A 12,785-nucleotide genomic window follows, 5' to 3' on the forward strand; every position below is an offset into this window, starting at 1 on the left:
GAACCTCATACATATTTATAACATGGACACAGCCGTCCGCGAAAACTGGCGAGTTTTTGGTTTTTGTACTCCGTCGCATTCAGTGATGTATGAGGCAGTAACTGGCAAATTTCATGCACTCCAACTGTGTCAATGCAGTATCATTACTTAATAATGCATGTGAAATGTGGAAATTCTTAGCAGGCATTCATCTGTTTATGATTTAGTGAATGTTGTTTATGCATTTAAAGCTAACTATATAAAAATAAATTTATTCCATTTATTTTTTATTGCCATAAATTGACATAAACTCCTATTGACGATTTTATAATCATAATGAGTAGTTTGAATTTTAGTACTAAGAGGTTTATAATGACAACAAAGCGGAGTTTTGTAGACAGCTTGACGGTTGCTATTGACAACATATGAGTAAATAAGTCAAAAATGGCAAAGATGTTCAAGATAGCTTAGTTTTAGCATTTTAGGCAGCATTTTATGTTCAATATGGCGATGCACACAGACGGCTACCTTCAGGGGGTTGAAGAAATAGATACAAGATGAGATCACGATAGTCGCTTTAAAAATCAGATGATTCATTCTATTTGTAATTCTAACATCTTTGCATAATCATACTTGTCTTATCTACAATGCAAAAAGTTCTCAGCATGGAGTTAGTTTTCATGCAAACAATAAGCATTTTCCGAATGATTGCTAAGGAATAAGGAGTTTGTTTGGCTTAAGAGCAAATAGGATATATATTTCATGTATAGGAAATTATAATTGAAAGACAAGAGATATAGAGTTATACTTATAGGCGCTATTGAGAACTTTTTTAAGAACATCTGATAATAATGAATATGTTAAACCAAAGAGAATAGGTATACAAGAGTATATCTATTCTCCTTGGTTAAACGGAGAACTTAAATGATTCTCAGCTGTCTATTAGGGTAGATTTTTCGATGTACAGCAATAACATACCTTTTTCGATTGTTAAAATCTGCGGCGAACGGAATGGAGAGAAAACATAAAACTTTGAAATTCTTGTGTGTGGGAAATAATACACTAAATTAGATGCATTTGCTAAAAAAATAGGTAACATTTTGGCATCTGCGATCTCCGTTTGACAGTCCCTATACCTGTGAAATGAAAAAAAATCAGCTGATGAGATGAGCCAACCATATAATTGAGACATGAGTGTATGTGTAAACGTGGTGTAAGAAATTTCATCTCATTTTTAGTACTACTCAGAGCAACCCTGCAAGTTTGACAGCTGTCAGTGACCTATTGTGCCGACTCAAATACGCTCCTGCGTTTACTTCGCGTTGAGCACGAGTAAAAGGCAAACGTTTTTTAAATTGTCGCGTATATCGAGTTGTTCAAAGTGGAAAAAACAAAAAACGCATTTTCCATACATTTTAAACAACTTAAATTCTTTAAAAAATCGCTAACGAAAACAATAAACAACTATGAAAAGTGAGTTAAAGTGATTATTATGCGCAGTGAACCGTAAAAATTGTACAAAAGTCCAATTTTAGTTATTACGAGCAAAAAAAAAGTAATGAAAAAATCTGTTTTTTTTTGTATTTTTTTCTGCTGCCACTCGATTGAAAGAGTAAAAAAAAGGCACGAATGGAGAATGGATTGAGTGGATGAGCGAACGAATGAGCATATAAATGTGAGAAAGAGAAGATCAAAAGAAAAGAAAGTAAATAAAATACAGAAAAAAACATCGAGTTCCTCTGTAGCATTTGTGGTAAAAGAAAACAAAGAATGATTGAAAAATGAATTAGAACTGTTGCAGTGGAAAAATATTAAAATAAAGCACATGATTTTGTTAAAAATTCGAATTCATTGCAGAAGAATTTCAGGCCAAAGCTGAGCACAAAACAGCCCGAAAAATTTTATTGTGTCTAGCTAAATCCCATGAACCGTCCGGTTATCGAATTGTAAATGGTTGCATAAAAATAGCGACACAAAAGTATGAATTGACAAGGAGCAGGTTAGTACATGCATATTTATGTATATTCACAAACATATGTATGTGCATGAAGAAGATGTTGGCGTTAAATCCCCAAGTGTTTTGTGCTCGTTATGCATTGGCTCATGTGACCACCACACCACAGGGTGGGTGGCGTTAGGTTGCTGTGCGCAACTTTGTATTGGTGGCTGCTTCACCATTGATATGTAAAAGGGAGAAAATTAGACTGGTCAGGAACAAACACGAATGCAAAAGAAAAATTTGATTTTCCAACTTATTTTTACTAATCCGTTTCTTTTTGTACAAATAGAGTCAGATATATTATGTTCATATACACACCTATGTATATGAATCATATAATCGTAAATGGAAATAGCGCCTAACCCTACTTGCCAGTAGAAAGCAAAAATCGTAATATCTGAATGTAAAACTGCATTAAGAACGACAACATCTACGTAATTGTTGTCACGCCATCGGAATTCTTCAAAATAGTCCAGAATTGATTTGCCGTTATCCCAACATGGGGGATTAAAATCAACCCTCTTGTGTACTTCCTGGATTGTGGAATTGTACAAAGGTTCCACAACTGGTTCGAAGTGCGAAGTAGTAGAATGCCTGTAAAATGGCTCTACAAATCCCATGCACTTACATGTTACAATGATAACTATAGAAAATCATGGAGGGTTTGGAGCATTATTTGTGATACCCAATTGCAACATATCCGTAATCTACTTCTATTTCCGAATATAGTTTATGCCATTAATCCGTCGAAATAAAAAGCAACAGGCTAACTCACTCAGGATCATGTTTCATGAGCTAACCCTGTAATATGGTATAGAGCTGAAATTGTGGAAGAGTTCGAAAGACTGGCACAAAGCTGTGAAGGAAAATGAGTCCAACTGCTCTAGAAGATTATTTGCAATTGGTCCACACACGAGTAGTGATAAACTAAGGGAAAATTAACAAAACTGATATACATAATTACATTGGCTTAGGGCCCAAGCTATTGTTTGTATTGCGGCAGGTTTCGTTATAAGACGATCATTAGACTTTTAAATAACGGCACTGCTACAACAACAACAAAATGTTAAAAGGTATTTCTACAGTTTATTGCAGACTCGGGAGCCAAATTCACATATTTGCCATCCCGTCAGTGACATTCCTCTCTAGTGTGATGTTAAAGCCAAGTAAATAGGAAAGCATCGTGGAATCTTCCTTTGTAGAGTATGAGCAAGTATTCTCCCTTAAAGACACAAACGACGTTTGGTCCTAAAAAGTAAGCAGAAGAATTAATAAATTTTTATTGCAAATCTTCAGGCATTTTTATTTCCAATATTATTGTTCATTTAAGGAAATACATCTTTCTTAGACACAACGGTTGTGGTTGTTTTTGCTATTGGAGATATAACACATGCCGTCAATTAAGGAAACCTTACCACCAGACATGCTTTATTTTAAGTTGGGTTTCACGGATGGAACCAAACATCTTTTGGATAATAGATAAGCAAGGTGAGACCACCAAAAGGTTCGATGGGATCAAGATAATATCTTTTAAATATTTTATAACTGTCGATCTGGGAGCTGTTTTAAAATAGGAATGCAAAAGTTAAGGGAACCAAGTTATTAACTCTATAAACGGCTCAAGTCATCATTCTGCATTGCGAAAGATAGTTCAGCTTTCTCACAGGTCACTGCAAACTCAGTTTTCCTAATTTATGTTTTCACCGTGGTCAGATCACAAGTACATTTTTTATCTGAACTGAAACATGCTCTGCGCACTTTCACACAATCGTTAAAGCGAGTACATATTTTCTCAGACTCAAAACCGTGTATTTTACTTCGGTAACAAAATGCGGCAAGCCACTTTTGACATAAAATACGGGACCTGAAAACTCAGCCGTATGTAGAAGAAGAACAGAAAAAGGTCCTCAGTGATATCCACAAAAAGGCGTCAGACCTCTAGACCAGAAATTGCCCGGCCAATCCCGTTCATAAAGTTAGGTACCCTAAACTCGCAGAAGACGAAAGCAATCTCCATAGAGAGACGCGCGTAACTCTAGCTCAATTTCGACATTGATATTGTAACAGGTTAAACTCTTACCTATCCAGAATATGACACCTATCTTTTCAATTGCAATGTGGAAACAACGCCTCTAACACCCCTCTCTCTCTGGTCGACCTCTGTTTAAACTGTAAGTTTACTTGGTCACCCGTTAGAGGACATTGATGACAATTTATGATCGGTCGCACCTATTAGATGGGGCGATGCAATGCTACAAAAACAACAACTTCTTTTCGGTCTCTTATTTTGTGTGCAGCTATTCTTCCAGAAATGCTTAGCACAAAAATCTCTTTTAGTACATTTTTGGTACACAATTTTGTTATTTTTCTTAGTGCTATTTCCTCTAAATTGTGAACATTTCCTTCAATCGAAAATGTGGGTCTCTCAAATTCTGACTTTATTTTTGGTTTTGGTTACGGTGTATTGGCTCAACCTACAACTCTACAACTACCTATTCCTTAGTTGTTGATTATGAGACTGAGGGCTCTAAGCACCGATAAAATAGCCCATCTACATATCTCCTCCTCCCACTACAAACTTGCTCCACTAAAATTCCAGTTTGCAGCAACGAATTCGTTTTTTCGTTCATTTCCACAGCTCCACTCATACGCTTACGTTAAATTTTTATTGCTGCCGCGACATATCGTGTGCTGAGCGTATACGCTGCTTTGGTGTTGTATATATTTTCTATTTTCCTCAATGAATGAAATTTTGTTGTTTTATGTTATTTGTTGTTATTCTTTCACAGTAACGTGTATAGCATTCTCGTCGTTCCGGGAGTATTCCGGTCTGACCCGGCCCTGCGCTTACGATTTTGCATTGTAGTTTGCGTGTAGGTGTTGTTTTTTTAGGACCGGGGTGTGGTGCAGTAATGATTGGTTGCTATCGCTAAACATTTACTTGCTCCGAACAAAATACAGCGCTCTGCCCAACCCGAATATTTGCACAGAGTGTAGACGTTGCTTGATTCGTTCGTTATCTCGCTTTGCTTGCAGAGTAGACAGTTGAACAAATGTCGTTGTAGACGGTTGGACGCTTTTCAAAATATATCAGCGTAGCGATAAAAACAATAACAAAATATTTTAACAAAAAAAAAAAACAAAAAAAAAACAAATTTAAAGCATATAGTACGTATACTTACTTATCTATGCATTTATTGATTTTCAACAAAAATATTGTGTATTCCAGCATACGATTTAACTTTTTTTATACAACAAAGTGCGCACAGTGAATGAGTAGAACAAAAATTGAAAAAAAAAAAAATGAATTTCTCTCAATGTAAATACATACTTGGCATTAAAGTGTATTTTAAATTAATAATCAACATCATACAATTATAATATAAGAAAAAATATAAATTTGAATTTTTATGTACATAAATACAATTAAAAATCTATAATCTTGAATTCTAAAAAAGTCATCATGAAATTTCGCTTTGAAGCAGTTGTGTATAATGAGGAATACTTTATAGAACATGCTTATGTAAATTGTAAATAAATACCTGCTAATATAAAATACTATTTAAAAGTGGCAATATGTGCATTCTTCAGTTAATCATCACACATATCTGAAAGTGACTTTATAAGACATGCAGCTGGACTTGGAAGAATGGAACTCGTGAAGGCCAAATTTAGATCAACAAATTGAAGTAAGTTTTTCATAATAAAATTATGCTTAAGTTATGCCGTAAATACCACTGTTCTGAAGTTTCAAGAACAGCAGCGATCACAAAAACAGCAGTGGTAATTTTTATAAAATTTCGTCAACTAAACTGAGTTTAGCGGACGCAATACATTTTTACACAGATGGTTCCAAAGTACTGGAAGGAGTAGGGAAATAAACAGATCCTACAAGCTGTCAGATAACTGTAACGTTTTCCAAGCGCCGTAACCAAAGCAGTAGAAACACTGGAAGAGAATAGCTTAAACTGCAGCCGTGATAACTTTTATATTGATAGCCAAGCATAAATTAAGGCAATAATCGCGCATAGCACAACATCTAAAAGTGTGTTAGAGTGTAAGCGGTTTGGAAAGTATCAAAATAGAGAGAAGCATACATCTATATAGGGTCCCAGGGTATATGGGATAGGATGGAAATGAAAAAGCAGATGAACTAGCTAAAAAGGGCGCATCCCTCCGTAGACGTCCCAATTAGATTGGGCGAAATTAAGAGAAGGCGACAGGTGCACATGATCGACCAAGCGGATAAGGCGTGGGTTCAAGCGCAGGGCAGTAAAGTGTTGAAGATTATGTGTACAACCTTAGACTAACAAAGTTGCTTCCATCATTTAAAAGAGAGGACTGTAGACTCATGCCAGGTAGTGTGACTGGACAGTGCCTTCTGGCGCCACATGCCTTTAAATTAGGCTTGGTCAGTGATTGCAGATGTAGGAAGTGCGGGATGGAGGAGGAAACGCCCTGCTCTCCCCAGGCTAAGACTCCAGCTATTAGGAGTGATACAATTGTCAGATCTAGAAGTAGCAAGTGGCGTAAGTCCTAGAAAGCTTCTAGTATTTGCCAAGAGGACGGAGTTAGTTTATAACATAGGTCCTGGTTTTGATAGAGTGTTTCAGTTTGGTCGTTAAAATAAACTTCTGGTAACACTACGGAATCATTCAGTCTATGTGAGGTCCTCATAGGCCGGCCAGTTCAACCTAACCTAACCTAAGCTCGGTTTTATTTTTATTTTCCATATTTTTAGAAAAACCTTGTATGAATTTTGTTGCTGAGCAAACAAATCAAACCTAGAAACGTTTTTGAAAAAAATCGAAAGTTCGAAAAAGTTGTACGATAATTTCAAACTGGTTTATTTGGTGCTCTCTGGATATTTTTGATTATGTAGTTTTGTAGCGCAATTTTAGTACAACGTACGAGCTATAGGTCTCGAAATTCGCATTGATTTTTGATTTTTTTCTAATTTTTTTTTCCATACAAAGTGTGAAACATTTTTTTATATGCAAGAAAATCTGAGACATCCTTCGTAAAAAAAATGTTCATAAATCAATGCGACTTCTGAAAGACCCATAGCTGGTACGAGTATTCATGGCGCCCACTGTGGTGTGGTGGTAGCGTTGTGCTCCGGCTACCACACCCAAAACCCTGGGTTCAAGCCATATCGAAAATTTAGAAACAAGTTTTTCAATTCGAATAAAATTTTCTAAGCTGGGTCGCCCCTCGGCGGTGATTTGGCAAACACTCCGGGTGTATATCTGCCATGAAAAGCTTCTCAGTGAAAGTTCATTTGCCTTGCATATGCCGTTCGGAGTCGGCATAAAACATGTAGGTCACGTTGTTGTTGTTGTTGTTGTTGTAGCAATACGGTTGCTCCCCGAAGGTTTAGGGAGTGATCGATGTGATGGTCCTTTGCCGTTTACAGATCCGGTACGCTCCGGTAACACAGCATCATTAAGGTGCTGGCCCGACCATCTCGGGAACGATTTATATGGCCACATTAAACCTTCAGGCCAATCCGGTATTTTAGTCGCCTCTTACGACAGGCATACCTACCGCGGGTATATTCTAACCCCCTGACCCGCTGGGTTAATGTAGGTCACGTCTCTCCTATTTGTAGGAAAACTTACTAAAATTGTAAGAGAAGCTCGGCGTAAAATCACTTCGAAGGTTATCGCGCCTTGCATTTATTTTTCTTTATTTTATTTACAAGTGGTACTTGGTTTCTACGGTGCAGAAATTTGAGCGGATGCAATGAAATTCCGAAAGTACCGAGCAGCGATTACCTCGTACCAACGCAGAAGGGCGCTACGAATTGCCTCAGCGTAATGCACGGTATTCACAGACGCAGTTCTTGTTATTGCAAAAACCATAGCAATAGATCATCTCGCTGAGGAAAGGAAATCAATTTATCACCTCCGAGAAGAACTACGCATAGATATTGCTGCCATGCAGGCGCGAATCTATTCGACGCTGGGAACAGCAGTGATAAAGGCAAGGAAACCAAGGAACTGATACCCGAACTGGGGCCATGGCTAGAGCTTCCACATGTAGAGGTCGACTTTTACCTGACACAGTTTTTGTTTGGCCACGGCTACTCACATGAATATTTCCACAGAATGGGCAAGGTTGAAAATCCGAACTGCTTTAATTGTGGGCTCATAGACGACGCATTCCACATCTTTTTCGAGTGCGATCACTTCGCACAGCAACGGATTAGGGTGGAAGTGACACAAGGTAGCTTATCCCCTGGCAGTGTCATATATAAGATGACCTGCAGAAGTGACTGATGGCACATGGTCAGCAGCTACGTAAGAAATATTATCTTCCTCGCTTGCTTAGCGAAACAACATGAGAGTAACCAAAGAGCTCACGTAGCGCGCTTCCGTACCCGAAGTTATGCTGATCAAGGTGCCGGGTGCGGAAAATGCGCGGGACGTGGTGGGTTAGGTTTTAGTACGTAGGCCATCAAGAGAAAAAGAGAGTGCTATACTAGAAGAGGCTCGCTGCTACACAGTGTATCACCGAGGCTTAACAACCTAGTTAGTGCATAACGCATTTCCTCTTTCCACATAACCCAAAAAAAATTGGTACTTTGTAGTACTAAAAATTGATTGGGCTAATAAGCTGCATACTCAAAAATATTTCGTGAAATTTTCTCGATTATTCAAAGCAGATTAAAATCGAAAAAAAAAAGATTTAAGTTGACTAGATTTTATAAAAATTTACACTACAATTTTTGTTTTTGCTGCTGTAATTTGGATAACAAAAGTAGCCGGCGATATTCACTTTAAGCTACACTTGCAGAAAATGTAAACTATGAGTTGAAAAGATAACTAGCCGCTCCGTAAGTGGACCTAAATATCGCACTTGAAAGGAATAAGTAGCGATTTTGCAGTTACGGTAATTTATAAAACTAAGTAATCGGCACATAAATATCCGTTCTTCTCGGGTTCATATTTAGTACAATATCTCCTAGGCCAAATAATAATTCTAATCAGTAAGTACAAGCATATTTTCGGTTGCTTTTTGCACATTTTGGTCTATATCTGCAAAATCACTCAAATGCAAGCAATTTTATTTAGCTTTTACTTACCGCCCTATATCAGAACTTGTTTGAAAAAGGTAGGTGAGAGTCGGATAACCCAACCAAACCACCCTCTCAGTTTTTATACTCAATTGAGCAGAGCTCACATACTATATTAACTTTGATTGGATAACGGTTGGTTGTACAGGTATAAAGGAATCGAGATAGATATAAACTTCCATATATTAAAATCATCAGTATCGAAAAAAAATTCGATTGACCCATGTCCGTCCGTCCGTCTGTCCGTTAACACGATAACTTGAGTAAATTTTGAGGTGAAATTTGGAGTGTAGGTTCCTGGGCACTCATCTCAGATCGCTATTTAAAATGAACGATATCGGACAATAACCACGCCCACTTTTTCGATATCGAAAATTTCGAAAAACCGAAAAAGTGCGATAATTCATTACAAAAGACCGATAAAGCGACGAAGCTTGGTAGATGAGTTGAACTTATGACGCAAAATAGAAAATTAGTAAAATTTTGGACAATGGGCGTGGCACCGCCCACTTTTAAAAGAAGGTAATTTAAAACTTTTGCAAGCTGTAATTTGGCAGTCGTTGAAGATATCATGATGAAATTTGGCAGGAACGTTACTCTTATTACTGTATGTCTGCTTAATAAAAATTAGCAAAATCGGAGAACGACCATGCCCACTTTTAAAAAAAAAAATTTTTTTAATTCAAATTTTAAAAGAAAAGTTAATATCTTTACAGTATATAAGTAAATTATGTCAACATTCAACTCCAGTAATGATATGTTGCAACAAAATACAAAAATAAAAGAAATTTTCAAAATGGGCGTGGCTCCGCCCTTTTTCATTTAATTTGTCTAGGATACTTTTAATGCCATAAGTCGAACAAAAATATACCAATCCTTGTGAAATTTGGTAGAGGCTTAGATTCTAGGACGATAACTGTTTTCTGTGAAAAAGGGCGAAATCGGTTGAAGCCACGCCCAGTTTTTATACACAGTCGACCGTCTGTCCTTCCGCTCGGCTGTTAACACGATAACTTGAGCAAAAATCGATATATCTTTACTAAACTCAGTTCACGTACTTATCTGAACTCACTTTGTATTGGTGTAAAAAATGGTCGAAATCCGACTATGACCACGCCCACTTTTTCGTTATCGAAAATTACGAAAAATGAAAAAAAAGCCATAATTATATACCAAATACGAAAAAAGGGATGAAACATGGTAATTGTATTGGTCTATTGACGCAAAATATAACTTTAGAAAAAAACTTGGTAAAATTGGTGTGACACCTACCATATTAAGTAGAAGAAAATGAAAAAGTTTTGCAGGGCGAAATCAAAAGCCCTTGGAATCTTGGAAGGAATACTGTTCGTTTACATATATAAATAAATTAGCGGTACCCGACAGATGATGTTCTGGATCACCCTGGTCCACATTTTGGTCGATATCTCGAAAACGCCTTCACATATACAACTAAGGGCCACTCCCTTTTAAAATCCTCATTAATACCTTTAATTTGATACCGATATCGTACAAGCACATTCTAGAGTCACCCCTGGTCTACGTTTATGGTGATATCTCGAAAAGGCGTCCACATATAGAACCAAGGCCCACTCCTTTTTAAAATACTCATTAACACCTTTCATTTGATACCCATATCGTACAAAAAAATTCTAGAGTCACCCCTGTATACCTTCCATTTGATACACATGTCATACAAGCACATTCCAGGGTTACCCTAGGTTCATTTGCCTACATGGTTATTTTCCCTTACTTTGTCTCCACAGCTCTCAACTGAGTATGTAATGTTCGGTTACACCCGAACTTAGCCTTACTTGTTTTTAAATGCTCTTTCCCAGCACTCGAATGAATAACGGTCGGTGTCTCACCTTATCTCGGCTGTCAATTCGAAAATATTGTATTTCAAAATATTTTTCAAAACCGCCCCTTCTCAGAATTGCTAAAGTACATCCAAACTCAGAATTTTGGTGGTAACCGTCTTATCCCACGTTAACATGTCTTGAGTTTATGCTCAGAAAGAGCGTTTTTGAAAAAATTCTGATATAGCACTTTTTTAAGATTTGGGCGTTTTGGAAACAGCAGCTGAAATAGGGTGATTTTCCACTAAGCTGAATATACAGTATCGAACACAAAAATAGCAATCATAATTATACCTTTCATGAACATGAAATGGTATATTAACTTTGGTCCGATGTTTGTAACGTTGACAAATATAGAAGATCATAGACTCACCATTAAGTATACCGAATTGATCAGGGCGACGAACAGAGTTGATATAGCCATGTCCGTCTGTCCGTCCGTCTGTCTGTTTGAACGCAAACTAGTCCCTCAAATTTTGAGATATCTTAATGAAATTTGGCACAAGGATGTATTTTTGTATTATATTAGACATTTGTAGGATCCGGTAGGATCGGACCACTATAACATATATCTCCCATACAACCGATCGTTGAGATAAGACGATTTTGGTCATTCGTGCCGCAATTTAGAAAGTATGAACGTGAAACTCGGTGATATATATTCTAATATATCATAGAAGATATCGTGAAAAAATCACTTTGATCGGAGCTATATATAGCATATATCCCATACAACCGATCGTTCAGATAGAACGATTTTTGGCCATTATTCCCTTAGTTTCCAATATAAAAACGTGAAACTTGGTGATATACATATATTCTAATATATCATAGAAGATTTCCTGTAAAAATCATTTCAATCGGAGCTATATATAATATATATCCCATACAACCGATCGTTCAGATAAGGGGGTTTTTTGCCATTTTTTATTTTATATTTATCTTAAAAATCGTTTAGGTATGTACATCTGTTCAATATATATTTCTTATCTTATACATCCGTTTATTTGGAGATAACGAACGGGATAAGATTATTGTTCAGCCCCATTCATGAAAGGTATGAAGTCTTCGGCACAGCCGAAGACAGTCCCGTCCTTACTTGTTTTTTTTTTAATTTCATGCCCTAAATTCTTTTTTTCATATCCAATAATAAAAAAGAAACTACCATGAATTTTGTAAATCAAGCTTAAATCCGAGTACGGAAAATTTTGGAAATTCGAATAAATTTTACAAATATTTCGAACTTTTTTTTTTAATAATTTGGGAAAAATTTAAACAACGTGACATCAGGACGGACAAGGCGACAGCTGTTTCGATTGTACCTTGTAAATCTCTTCAAAGCCGTTTCTCCCGGGAGTGGGATTTGAACCCGCACTCCTACGATGGTTGAAGTGTTACAAACGCATTCAGCCACGTCATGCCTTAGTTGTTGTAAACTTTATGCCAATTGCCTTCCTTGCATATTTCATTCTTTTTGCACAGTACATACTTTGTATGTAATCATGTGTTAAAGTTATGCTTGTTCGTAAGGCGGTTTCAAATAAACTGGTTTTGTTTTTGCTTTTGTTCTATTTATAGAACTACAAAGAATTAACCAATGTTGTATATTTGTATGAATTAAGCGGGGGTTGCCCTTATTGCTTTAAATGTTCAGAGTTATCTGAATTTTTTTGAGTATCCAGTTTTGTAGCCCAAACAATTTTGATCTACAAGTAAAAGGTCTCTAAAAGTTCGCATTGATTTTTGACAATTTTTTTCGAAGGATGTTTCGGATATTCTTCCATATAAAAAATATTCGTCACACTTTGTATGGAGTAAAATCAAAAACACTTTTCGGAAAATATTAAAAAAAATCAATACAAATTTCGAG

At 36.6% G+C, this 12,785-nt stretch overlaps 1 protein-coding gene across 16 annotated transcripts in view; it reads left to right on the top strand.

Annotated features, from left to right (window-relative positions):
- The first annotated feature begins 1,305 nt into the window (after positions 1-1,305).
- Positions 1,306-12,785, top strand: part of cic (Putative transcription factor capicua) — a 227,748-nt gene continuing 216,268 nt past the window's right edge. For 2 of the 16 annotated variants that reach the window (XM_067789510.1, XM_067789613.1), the window contains exons 1-2: positions 1,306-1,534; positions 3,309-5,667. The gene's annotated coding sequence lies outside the window, so the exon portion shown is untranslated. Of the gene's footprint in view, positions 1,535-1,590; positions 1,979-3,063; positions 5,668-12,785 lie in introns of all 16 variants that reach the window. The other 14 variants (XM_067789532.1, XM_067789583.1, XM_067789605.1 and 11 more) reach the window with 14 other exon arrangements.

Source organism: Eurosta solidaginis, chromosome 1 (genome assembly GCF_040869045.1).
Source record: "Eurosta solidaginis isolate ZX-2024a chromosome 1, ASM4086904v1, whole genome shotgun sequence".
NCBI lineage: Eukaryota > Metazoa > Arthropoda > Insecta > Diptera > Tephritidae > Eurosta > Eurosta solidaginis.